Here is a 13,151-nt window from a genome sequence, read left to right as displayed (position 1 = left end):
GCTTGTCCATATGCTTCATTCAGTCCCACAAGGAATTGAATGAGTTTTTCATCCTCTTGTGACTTTTCTAGCATCTTTTTACCCTCACAAAGGCATGTACATGTGCATTTCACATTAGAGTTCAATGATTCCAATTCATCCCATAATCGTTTGAGTCTAGTGAAATAAGATGCTATGTCATTTTTTCCCTGAGATAATCCTGATAATTCCTTTTGCAGATGGTACAATTTGGCACCATTGAATTGGCCAAATCTGTGTTCTAAGCTAATCCACAGATCTCTGCAGAATTGGAGTATATGATATTGTCTCCAATATCTTTCGATAAAGAGTTCAATTGTCAGGATGTAACCATATCATTGCACCTTGACCAAGATTGATAGTCTATGGAAGTGATAGGAGGAGGTGCAACTGTTCCCCTGATAAAGCCCACCTTATTTTTGGCTGATGGGCTATGAGAACATATCTTTTCCATCCTTGAAAACCTTTTCTATGGAAAACACCATTGACGAGGCTCATTCCTAGCTCATCAGAAGAGTAAGGGAAGAATGGGTGATTGAGATCGAGGTTGCTCCCATTTCCAATCGAGGTTTGAGCTGTAGGAGTATCAGTAGAGTCAGACATGATGAAAGATATAGATGACTCATGATGATGATTTCAATATACCCAAAGTCGAGCTAGATTTGCTCTAATACCATGTTAGATTAGGACAGGAAATTTATGGAATTTTCTATGTATTCATTTCTGTTCAAGATAGTGTTTACACACAAAATATCCTATGTAAAATAAAATATAAAAGAAATAAATTTCTGTCCATTTGTTCTATTTGTATTAGCCTAAATATAACTACCTCTAATAGATTATTATTCCTTTCTAGAAACATCTACTAATTTACTGCTGTATCTATAAAATTAACAGCTGTGCGAAAACTAATCTGGACGGCTGTGTTCTAATCCATCAAGCTTGTGATCAACTTCCCTAATGAAGCCGCGTGTGCGACTCTTTTCCATACACATAAGTTTATTGACTTTCGATGTATCTGATGAAATTATCCGAGAATCTTCTTTCTTCTTTCGTTCTGACTCTTCTTCTTTCTTTTTCCGTTCCTCTTTGATCAAAATCGATGAAGGTGACCTTGACCTTTTGTTCTCTTACACTCTCTAAGCTTAAGAGGGATTGTTCGTTTTATTCATCCTCCTAGCACTATAATTACTCTACATTAGCACCAGACTTCAACCATCTCATCTTTGCAATCACTTCACTTTACAATTTTATTGGGAAGTACATTCTGCCTTAGCTTCCTTATAACATGGCTTCCAAAACAAGAGCCTCAATTACCCTTTTCCTCTCCTTTAATCTCATTTTCTTTGCAATAGTCAGTGGAACTGATTGTGGCTCTTGTCATAATAACCCTCCTAACACTGGTAATGATGGAGAAATGCATTACTTACATCCAATTGATGAATTTGCCAGCCCTTTTTGGCTGCAATTTCTAGTAGACACCTTGTGGTGGTCATCTTGACCCCTGATTAGAAAGTCTCACTGTAATCTATGCCTTCTTGTTGAATATCTCCTCTGACCACCAAATGTGCCTTGAGTCTTTCTATTGTCCCATCAGAGTTATGCTTTACCTTGTACACCCATTTACAAGACATGACTTTCTTTCCAAAAGGTAGTAAAACCTCATCCCATGTATGGTTGGCCTTTAAGGCCTCATTTTCGAAGTCCATGGCTTTCTTCCAACCTGGGTCCAATGAGTCTTGGGAATAGCTTCTAGGTTCTGAAATTTCTGAAATTGAATTCATGATATGCTGATTTTGAGGTGATAGAGCTCTAAAAGAACAGACCTGAGGTTTAGGAGGAAGAACTAGACAAGAGTCAGTTATGTTAGTTAGAAATACATGATTACACACATAATCATTAAGATGGCTTGGCAATTTGGATTCCCTAGAGGATCTTCTAAGCACTGGTGTGTTATGTGGTTCAGATATAGCTGGTCTAGGTGATGAATTAACACCAGGAGATATAAGTGAGGTAGGATTGTGAGAATTGATATTGGTGGTAGGTGATATGTGATGAGAAGGAGATTGAGGTGTATTTGTGGTAGGTGAATGAAATGACTCAGTACTAGATTCTGGGGGTTGAGGAATGGTGTTACTATCTTGGGGAGAGGACAAAGGAAGGATAGTATCTGGGGGTAAATAATTGAATGTGAAAGGGTACTTGTCTTCATAAAAATTAACATCTCTAGACACAATTATTATCTTGGTATTCAATTCCAATAATTTGTATCCTTCTGTCCTAAGGGATATCCCAGAAAGACACAAGCTGTGGCCCTTTGGTTGAACTTTACCCTCCCATTAGATAAGGTAGAGGCATAACACAAACAACCAAAAGTATTGAGATTGGTATAATCAGGTGGTTGGTTGAAGATTATAGAATATGGTGTCCTTCCTTTAAGAACCTTAGAGGGTATCCTGTTAATCAAATAAGTGGCAGTTAACAAACATTCTCCCCAATAAACAATAGGAACCTTGGATTGAAATAAGAGCCCTGGAAATTTCCAACAAGTTTCTATGTTTCCACTCAACAATCCCATTTTGTTGAGGAGTAGCTACACAAGATTTTTGGTGAAGAATCCCTTGAGAATGAAGGAAAGCAGACTCTTGGGTCCCTTTTCCAAGTCCAAAAGCATTATCTGTTCTCAGCTTTTGAAATTTAACACCAAATTTCCTTTCAATCATAACTAAAAAAAATTTCAATACTCCAAAGGCATTTCTCTTGGTGCTAAAAAGAGAAGTCCAAGTTACTCTACTATAATCATCTACCACGGTTAAGAAATACTTGAAGCCATTATGTGCAGTGACCTTATAAGGACCCCATATATCCACATGTATTAATTCAAATACTCTCTTTGATTTAATATCACTTAAAGGAAAACGACTTTTAGTTTGCTTAATTTGAGGACAGATATCACAGAAACATTCAGTATTAGAAGGAAAAGAGATAAAACTGAGATGTTTCATTGATGAAAAAGTCAAGTGCCCTAATCTACAATGCCAAAGGCTTACATCAAAAATTGCATTTGCAGTAAAAGGAAAAGAAATTGGAACTTGATTGAAAACATTCTATTTTGAAAATGAAACTACAAAGTCTTCAGACCTATCCCTAAGTTGGTAGAATTAGTCTCCAATAGGCATAATCCCTCTCTTGCTTCACCAAAAAATTGAGTCCTCTTCATTAAAGAGGCCTACAACATACATTTTCCAGAAGAGAATGAGAGAATGCAGAAAAATTGTGAACAAAACCTGTTAACTGATAACAGATTATACCTGAAACTAGGAACATGAAGAACATTTTCTAAGACATAATTAGGTAGAATAGAAATCCTTCCTATGTGAGTGACAATTACTTTAAAAGAATTAGGAAGATTAATATCCGAAGGAACAACTAAAGGAGATAAAGAAATGAAAGCATTTGAATCAAATCGCATGTGTTCTGAATCCCCTGAATATATAATCCAAGTACTGAATTAAAAACTGAGAAACATGATCCAGAATATTTGATAATAGTACCAGCCACAACATTTGCATTGATTTCTGAGTTTGAACTTCGTGTATCTGCAATTTTGTCTTGCTTGATCAGTTGAACTTGATGAGAAAACTACCTTTAAGAGATGTTGATCACCTCCTGTTGGTTTTTGTTGTCTTCTCCCTGTTCCCCTGAAATGGCAACATTGCTTCTGATCCCACCTTGAGTTGTTCTTGCATTTGTAAACTCAAAATCATCTGGTAACCCTATGATTCTATAACAATTAGCCACTATATGTTGTGTTTTCTTGAAATAGGTACAAGAGACATTAGGATTAAACCTAGTCCTCTTTCCCTTAGGATTTGTTGATTTCTGTGGTGCATATCCAGATCTTGGGATAGCGTTGTTGTCCTTTGAAATTGTCCTGAGCTCTTTTGTTTTCCATTTCTTTGTGAGAAGGTACCTTGGCTAGTGAAATTTGCTTGACTTCCCACCATGAAAGATGAAGTATTAGTAGATATAAGAGGATTAACATATACTTCTCTCTGATTTTTATCTTGTAAAACCAGTGAATAGGCACGATTGATGTTAGGTAAAGGGTTCATCATTAGAATGTTTCTCCTGGCTTGTCCATATGCTTCATTCAGTCCCACAAGGAATTAAATGAGCTTTTCATCCTCTTGTGACTTTTCTAGCATCTTTTTACCCTCACAAAGGCATGTACATGTGCATTTCACATTAGAGTTCAATGAGTCCAATTCATCCCATAGTCGTTTGAGTCTAGTTAAATAAGATGCAATGTCATTTGTTCCCTGAGATAATCCTGATAATTCCTTTTGCACATGGTACAATTTGGCACCATTGGATTGGCCAAATCTGTGTTCTAAGCTAATCCACAGATCTCTGCAGAATTGGAGTATATGATATTGTCTCCAATATCTTTGGATAAAGAGTTCAATAGTCAGGATGTAACCATATCATTGCACCTTGACCAAGATTGATAGTCCATGAAAGTGATAGGAGGAGGTGCAACTGTTCCCCTGATGAAGCCTACCTTATTTTTGGCTGATGGGCTATGAGAACAGATCTATTCCATCCTTGAAAACCTTTTCCATGGAAAACACCATTGACGAGGCTCATTCCTAGCGCATCAGAAGAGTAAGGGAAGAATGGGTGATTGAGATCGAGGTTGCTCCCATTTCCAATCGAGGTTTGAGCTGCAGGAGTATCAGTAGAGTCAGACATGATGAAAGATATAGATGACTCATGATGATGATTTCAATATACCCAAAATCGAGCTAGATTTGCTCTAATACCATGTTAGATTAGGACAGGAAATTTATGGAATTTTCTATGTATTCATCTCTGTTCAAGATAGTGTTTACATACAAAATATCCTATGTAAAATAAAATATAAAAGAAATAAATTTCTGTTCATTTGTCCTATTTGTATTAGCCTAAATATAACTACCTCTAATAGATTATTATTCCCTTGTAGAAACATCTACTAATTTACAGCTGTATCCATAAAATTAACAGCTGTGCTAAAACTACTCTAGACGGCTGTGTTTTAATCCATCAAGCTTGTGATCAGCTTCCCTAATGAAGCCGCGTGTGTCACTCTTTTCCATACATATAAGTTTATTGACTTTCGATGTATCTGATGAAATTATCCGAGAATCTTCTTTCTTCTTTCGTTCTGACTCTTCTTCTTTCTTTTTCCGTTCTTCTTTGATCAAAATCGATGAAGGTGACCTTGACCTTTGTTCTCTTACACTCTCTAAGCTTAAGAGGGTTTGTTCGTTTTATTCATCCTCCTAGCACTATAAATACTCTACATTAGCACCAGACTTCAACCCTCTCATCTTTGCAATCACTTCACTTTACAATTTTTGTGGGAAGTACATTCTGCCTTAGCTTCCTGATAACATGGCTTCCAAAACAAGAGCCTCAATTACCCTTTTCCTCTCCTTGAATCTCCTTTTCTTTGCCCTAGTCAGTGGAATCGATTGTGGCCCTTGTCATTCTAATCCTCCTAGAACCTGTAATGGTGGTGGCAATGGTGGTAACACAAGTGGTTCGGGCAATGGTGGCGCTCCAGCAACGGAGGTGGTTTGGGCAATGGCGGTGGAAGTGGCAACGGACAAGGCAGGTGCCTGAGAGATGCTCTGATGTTGGGTGTATGCGCAAATTTAGTTGGTGGATTGGTGGGCGCGGTAATTGGGACTCCTCCAAAGATGCTATGCTGCAGCTTGATCGTGGTGCACAACCATAAGGGCAAACGTGCTGGGAATAAATTTGAATGTGCCACTCTCTCAGCCTTGTTCTCAACTACTGTGGAAGGAATCCTCCTACCGGCTTTATTCGCTAAGCGGAAGTACCCGATTTATTGTATTAAACCTCATTCTGCCTTTGTTATGTCAGTCATTTTGCCGGAATTTTTTTTATGATCACTTTGTCAATTGTGTTATGCTAACGGTTCTAAATAGGCAAACTTGCACAATTAAATAGCAGGGTTATGAAGCACATTTGAGGGATATTTTTTGTAGCGTGTTTATTTACTTTTTGTGGCAAGTATAGTCGCCAAAAACGTGTTCTTTTGTGGAGACCTTATGTAGTCGTCACTAAAAACGTTTAGTTACGGTTATGCTTGCAGCAACCAAAAGGTCGCCACTATGAACATTTAGCTGCGACTTTGTGGCCTTCTGTAGCGACTTCACCACGGTAAGTCAAATTTCTTGTAGTGCTTAAATCTAAATATTGCAAAAGGACTCATCCAGTATCTAAAATCCCTAACTCCTCAGACTCTCACGGTTGGAAGAGCTTGATGAATATTAGGAGCAAGGGAGAGCCTAACATCATCTAGAAAATACAATCTGGTAACTCTAGAATTTGGTGGGACAACTGGACTGGTGAGGGAGCCTTAGCTAGAATCGTTCAAGGCCTTGGAAAGTCTGCTAAAATTCCTGTTAATGACTTCACTCTTAATGGAGACTGAGACATCAACAAGCTGTCCATAGTGGTTCTTGATCATCTTATTGGTAAGATCACTAGTGTGGACAATGGAGACCAGAATCTAAATGATTTCCTCGTATGGAAAGTTTTAGAAGATGGTCTTTTCTCTAACAAAACTACATTGCATTTATTAGAATGCACAAGCAGAACCATGATTTTCTCAGCATAGAATGACACAATTCTATCCCTTTCAAATTGTCCTTTTTAAGCTAGAGAATTTTCGAAAAAATATTACCCTTTGATGACATCATAGGAAAATTTGGTACTAACATTATTTCTAGATGTTCCTATGTAATAGTTCATAGGTTGAATCAATGCAACATATTTTCACTGGAAGCGACGTAGCAGAATACATATGGAATGCGATTGGGAAACCATTGGGATTGAAAAATCAACATGAACTAGTCATTGTAACTTTCATAAGATGGTGGGAGATGAAGACTAACAAAACAATTCATAAACTGGTCTTGCAAGTGGCACCTATTATCATTTGTTGGGAAATATGGAAACAATGGACTTTATGTAGATATGGAAACAAAAACAAATTTCATCACAATAACATGAAGTACCAATGCATTTAGACCCTAAAGAGGGTGCTGATAAGCAAGCTGCCAGAAACAGAGAGAGGTCTACAGTGGCCTGCTCTATGTGAAAAGATCGAGAGATTGCAACCAATTCGAATTTGGAAGCAAGTCATCTAGGAATTTCCTCCAACGACCACAATCAAAGTAAACAGTAATGGAAGTTTTATTAAAGAGAGTGGTAGAGCAGGAATTGTAGGTATTGTAAGGGACAACAGAGGTGATTTAAATCATGGCCTTCTCTGCTCCAGTTACTAGCACAAGAAACAATCTGAGTAAAGCATTAGCAGCTGAGTTTGGAGTGAAATGGTACAAACAACAGGGATACACTAATTTTATTCTCGAATTTGACTCATTGATCATTGCCGGTATGCTAATCAACAAGGCTACTAACAACTTTAAGATCAAGCAGATTTTGGAAAAGATATCAAGCAATATTGGCGAGGAAAACACAAGACTAAACCATTGATTCAGAGAAGGCAACTTGGTAGCTGATAGCTTAGCCAAAGTAGTTTCCTCTTCCAGTCAGAGACTACTATGCCACAACTTTCAACAGCTACCTACTGTAGCAAAAAGTGTGTTCTTATTAGATAAGTGGCAATTTTCCAGTCTTCAATCAAAATATGACAAAACCAATTTCTTTGTAAGTTAACATGTATATATATATATATATATATATATATATATATGTAAAAATGTATATATATAAAATCAACTACTTCATGAACCTGCTCTTTCATTTTGCAAGCTCGCTCGCTTATTGTAATAACAATTGGCACAACATACCAAACAAGTAATCATAAAAGAAAATTGATGCAAACACAAAATGACTGACATAACAAAAGGCTAAAATTGGCATTTGGGGATGTTTTATTAGCAGGTGAAGCCATTAGGAGGATTCCTTATGCAGTTGTTGAGAACAAGGCTAAGAGAGAGTGGCACATTCAGATTTATTCCCAGCACGTTTTTCCTTATGGCTGTGCACAAGCAAACTGTCACATCTAAATCTTCCAGCCCCGCGATCAAGCTACAGCATGGCATCATTAGAGGAGTCCCAGTTACCGCGCCCACCAATCCACCAACTAAATTTGCGCATACACCCAACCTTAGAGCATCTCTCGAGCACTTGCCTTGTCCATTTCCACCTCCACCGCCATTGCCCGAACCTCCTCCATTGCCAGAGCTGCCGCCATTGCCAGAGCCACCAGTATTACCACTATTGTCACCACCATTACCGATGCTAGGAGAATTATAATGACAGAGCCACAATTGGTTTCACTGACTATGGCAAAGAAAAGGAGATTGAAGGAGAGGAAAAGGGTAATTGAGGCTCTTGTTTTGAAAGCCGTGTTAAAAGGAAGTTAAGGCAGAATGTACTTCCTATAAAAATTGTAGAAGTAATTGCAAAGATGAGATGGTATAAGAGCCTGTTTGGATGGGCTTAAAAGCTGGTCAAACCAACTTTAAAGCACTTTTTATTTAGTGGAAGTGTTTGGCAACCAAAGAAAGGGCTTAAAAAAAGTTAAAATCTGCTTAAAAAAAAGCCAAAACCAACAAGTTGGAAAATCCAACTTTTTCGAAATTGGCTTAATAGACATATTGCTTTGACCAAAAATATTACATTATTATCCTTTATAATTTTTATTAATACCGAAATTACCCTGTATTGGGGAAAATTGTATTTATATATATATGGTGACGTGTCATGACACGTAGACTGGTCAAACAGTCAAAGAATTAAGGTTGGTTAACAGATACGAGCAACAACTGATACGAGCAACAACGGATACGAATAAGTTAAATGGAGAAGGCACGAGCAGTCATACAAGTAATTCAACGCTCATACCTATTCAAGACATTTAAAGGTCAAAGATCGTGAAGAGTCAAAGGAATGAATCTGACAGCAAAAAAGAGCCCAGATACAGCATTTAATGAGTATTAAATACTGGAAACGTTAGAGAATATGTATTTAACGTATATGATTGCATAACGTAACATTTAAAGTCATTAATTGCCCATAATTGTCTTATTATGACAAAGGTAAAGTCTGTATTCCCAAAATGGCTATAATAGGGAAAGTCACAAACAACTGTAAGCACGAAAAAAATACTATTGGAATATACTTTGATTTACTTGCTTTCTGATCATATTATTCACAAATTTCCTTCTTTATATACTCTTTTTCGATTATCAGTAACCCGTGTTCTTCTAAATTCAAGCTTTGACCTCAAATCTAATTTTTGGTTAAACAAATTGGTTCCGTTACTGGGAATTTGATAATCAATTATATCTCAACTTGATTTTCTTTGTGGAATCAACTATGTCGAACAATAATGACAATATCCAAGGATACCCAATCAATCAGCAAAATCAGGGAGATCAGCAAAATGATCAAACACCACGAGATTCACCACGACAATATCGTGAAGGCACTCCTGAAGGATCTCACACAGAAGAACGAGGTCAATTTGAAAATGCTGAAGCTATGGATGATGCCTTACAAAAACTTATCGCTACTCAGGTCAGCAAAGCTTTACAAGCTTTTGTTAGTCAATTACCTGCTGCTCCACCCACACCTACTCCAAATAACAATACTTTGGAGAACCCTCGTTCTAGACTAGTTAATTCAAGCACCGGTGGAACCCCCAGTGAAACACAGGAGGGTGACCCAGGTAATCCAGTAAATTCTGATTTGCAAAATCTAGTACTAACAATGCAGAAACAGCTTAGGGAGCAAAACGACCGCATAGAACAAATACCCGGAGTACCACCCGTGATCAAGGGGGTAGATATAGATAAATATTCTCAACAGCCATGGAAGCCAAGTGCCGCCCCTCTCCCAATTCCAAAGAAGTTCAAGATGCCCGATATTCCAAAGTATGAAGGGACAACAGACCCACGAGATCATGTTACTGCATTTACAACAGGAGTCAAGGGCAATGATTTGACTAAGCAGGAGATTGAATCAGTCTTGGTAAAAAAATTCGGTGAAACACTCACTAAAGGGGCACTAACATGGTATTCTCTCTTACCTGAAAATTCTATAAATTCTTTTGCTGAGCTTGCAGATTTATTTATCAAAGCACACTCGGGAGCTCAAAAAGTTGAAAAAAGAATGGAGGATATCTTCAAAATCAAGCAAGGAGATTAAGAGCTGCTCAGAGAATTCATGGATAGATTTTAACGGGAAAGAATGACATTGTCACTAGTACCTGACAATTGGGCAGCCATAGCCTTCACCAGCAATTTGAATGAGAAGAGTTCAGAAGCCACCAGGCAACTCAAGGAAAGCCTTCGAGAATTCCCAACAACAACGTGGAATGATGTCTACAGCAGATACAGTACAAAGATGAGGATTGAAGAAGACATTAGTTTACGACATAAAACAGAAGAAAAAGTAAGCTCAAGGCGTGTGGAAAATGAGAAGAGATCCGGTAAAAACAGGTACGAGCCTTACATGGGACCTGCAGGAAAGGACTCACGGTCAAGGCAAGATAATCAAAGGTACGATCACAAACCTAGAAACAGGGAATCAGGCTCCTCATCAAGGTTCGGGAATGATCGGAACACACGCGGGTCACGAGACGATGATGGAAGTCTAAAGGCAAGGTTCGGTGGTTACAACTTCAACGTAAGCACCTCTGAACTCGTAGCTGTTTTAAGAAGCATGGGAGATAAGGTACGGTGGCCAAAGGAAATGCGATCGAATCCAAACAGACGAAACCCTGATCATTGGTGCGAATTTCATAACGATCACGGGCATAAAACAGCAGATTACAGGTTTCTGCAAGGTGAAGTTGATCATTTGCTAAAACAGGGGTATCTCACTGAGTTATTCAGTGAGAAAGGTAAACAAACATACATGAAGAACAGGCAAGAGCCTCCAAAACCACCTTCACCCAAGAGAACTGTCAACGTTATAAGTGGGGGTGAAGAAATCAACGATGTATCATATAAAAAAGTTTCAAAAGTAACAATTTCCCACGGGAAGCGGCCTCGACATGTACTGGAAGAGGAGAATATTATATTCAATGACGCAGACGCTGAGGGACTCTTAACTCCGCATAACGACGCACTGGTAATATCTTTGCTTGTACATGACACTAACATGAAACGAGTTTTGGTTGATCCAAGTAGTTCTGTAAATATTATTTTAATACGAGTATTGCGCGAGATGCAAGCGGAGGATGAATTGATTCCAAAAGCACATACTTTGTCGGGATTTGACAACTCTAGTGTTGTAACGAAAGGGGAAGAAATACTTACTACATTCGTAGAAGGCGTCGTTAAAGATGCCAAATTTCAAGTCGTAGATATGGAAATGGCTTACAACATGATTCTTCGGAGGCCATGGATTCCTGACATGGATGATGTTCCTTCAACCTTATATCAAGTTATTAAATTTCCATCTCTATGGGGAGTACGTCAAATCAGAGGCGATCAACAAACATCTAGAAGCATCAATTCCGTTGCAGATTCAACTTTTAAGGGTGAAGACAAATAGCAATTACAGAATTTAGGTGAGGGTAACACGGTGTCAACCTCACATGAACAAAGGCAAACAGATGTGGATTCGAGACCTGATACCATTCAAGAACCGGAGGAGAACGAGAACATCAAAACAACGATAAAAGAGCTAGAGGGCGTGGTGTTATTTATACATTGGCCCGAGAGAAAAGTGTATATAGGAGATAATCTTAGCCCGGAGGTAAAACATAAATTGATTGAATTTTTAAAAGCTAATGCAGATTTTTTTGCTTGGTCCCATTCTGACATGACAAGGATACCACCGGAAGTCATGACCCATAAATTGAATGAAGATCCATCATATCCTCCAGTCAAGCAAAAGAAAAGAAAGCAAGGAACTTTCAAGAATAAGGTGATTCAAGAAGAAGTTCAAAAATTGCTAAAAATTGGTTCAATTCGTGAGGTAAAATATCCTAACTGGTTAGCTAATATTGTTGTAGTTCCTAAGAAGAACGGTAAGTGGCAAGTCTGTGTAGATTACACAGACCTTAATAAAGCCTGTCCAAAAGATTCTTTTCCTTTACCGCACATAGATCAATTAATTGATGCTACTGCAGGGCATGAGCTATTAAGTTTTTTAGATGCATATTCAGGCTATAATCAAATCAAGATGGATCCAGGAGATGAAGAAAAAACTTCTTTCATAACAGACAGGGGGACTTACTGCTATAAGGTAATGCCCTTTGGTCTTAAGAATGCAGGTGCAACGTATTAGAGGTTAGTTACCCAAATGTTTCAAGAACACTTAGGTAAGACCATGGAGGTATATATAGATGATATGCTAGTTAAGACTCAACATTCGGAAGATCATATATCGCACATGTCTGACACGTTTAAAATTTTACGAAAATATAATATGAAGTTGAATCCAGAAAAAATGTGCATTTGGTGTGGCATCAGGTAAGTTTTTAGGTTCTCTTGTTTCTAACCGTGGTATTAAAGTGAATCCTGCACAGATTAAGGACATTGAAGAAATCCCTGATATACTTTCAAACAAGAAAGAAGTTCAAAGACTGACGGGAAGAATCGCAGCTTTGGGAAGATTCATTTCTAAATCATCGGAAAAATATTTCAAATTCTTCTCGGCCCTTAAGAAGCAGGATCATTTTGAATGGGATGAGGAGTGTCAACAAGCACTTAGGGATTTGAAAACATACTTGTCAAATCCACCTTTGCTAGCAAAACCAAAGGCTGGGGAGAAACTTTTCATCTACCTTGCCATTTCAGAAGTTGCGGTAAGCGCAGTTTTGGTTCGAGAAGAGCAAGGTAAACAATCTCCTATCTATTATGTTAGTAAATCTTTGTTAGATGCAGAGACACGGTATCCACAATTGGAAAAACTAGCACTGTCTCTAATCATGGCAACTAGGAAGTTAAGACCATATTTTCAATGTCATCCCATTGTTGTAGTGACTGCATACCTCATACGTAATGTATTGCATAAACATGAATTGTCAGGGAGGTTAGCTAAATGGGCCATAGAGCTAAGTGAATATAATA

The 13,151-nt window shown here is 38.0% G+C and overlaps 2 pseudogenes; one reads left to right on the top strand and one right to left on the bottom strand.

Moving 5' to 3' along the window:
* Window positions 5,458-5,899, top strand: LOC109227868 (annotated as a pseudogene).
* LOC109227867 lies at window positions 8,050-8,476 on the bottom strand (annotated as a pseudogene).

Source organism: Nicotiana attenuata, chromosome 6 (assembly GCF_001879085.1).
Source record: "Nicotiana attenuata strain UT chromosome 6, NIATTr2, whole genome shotgun sequence".
In the NCBI taxonomy this organism is placed as follows: Eukaryota; Viridiplantae; Streptophyta; class Magnoliopsida; order Solanales; family Solanaceae; genus Nicotiana; species Nicotiana attenuata.
This window is presented reverse-complemented; position numbering and strand designations above follow the sequence as displayed.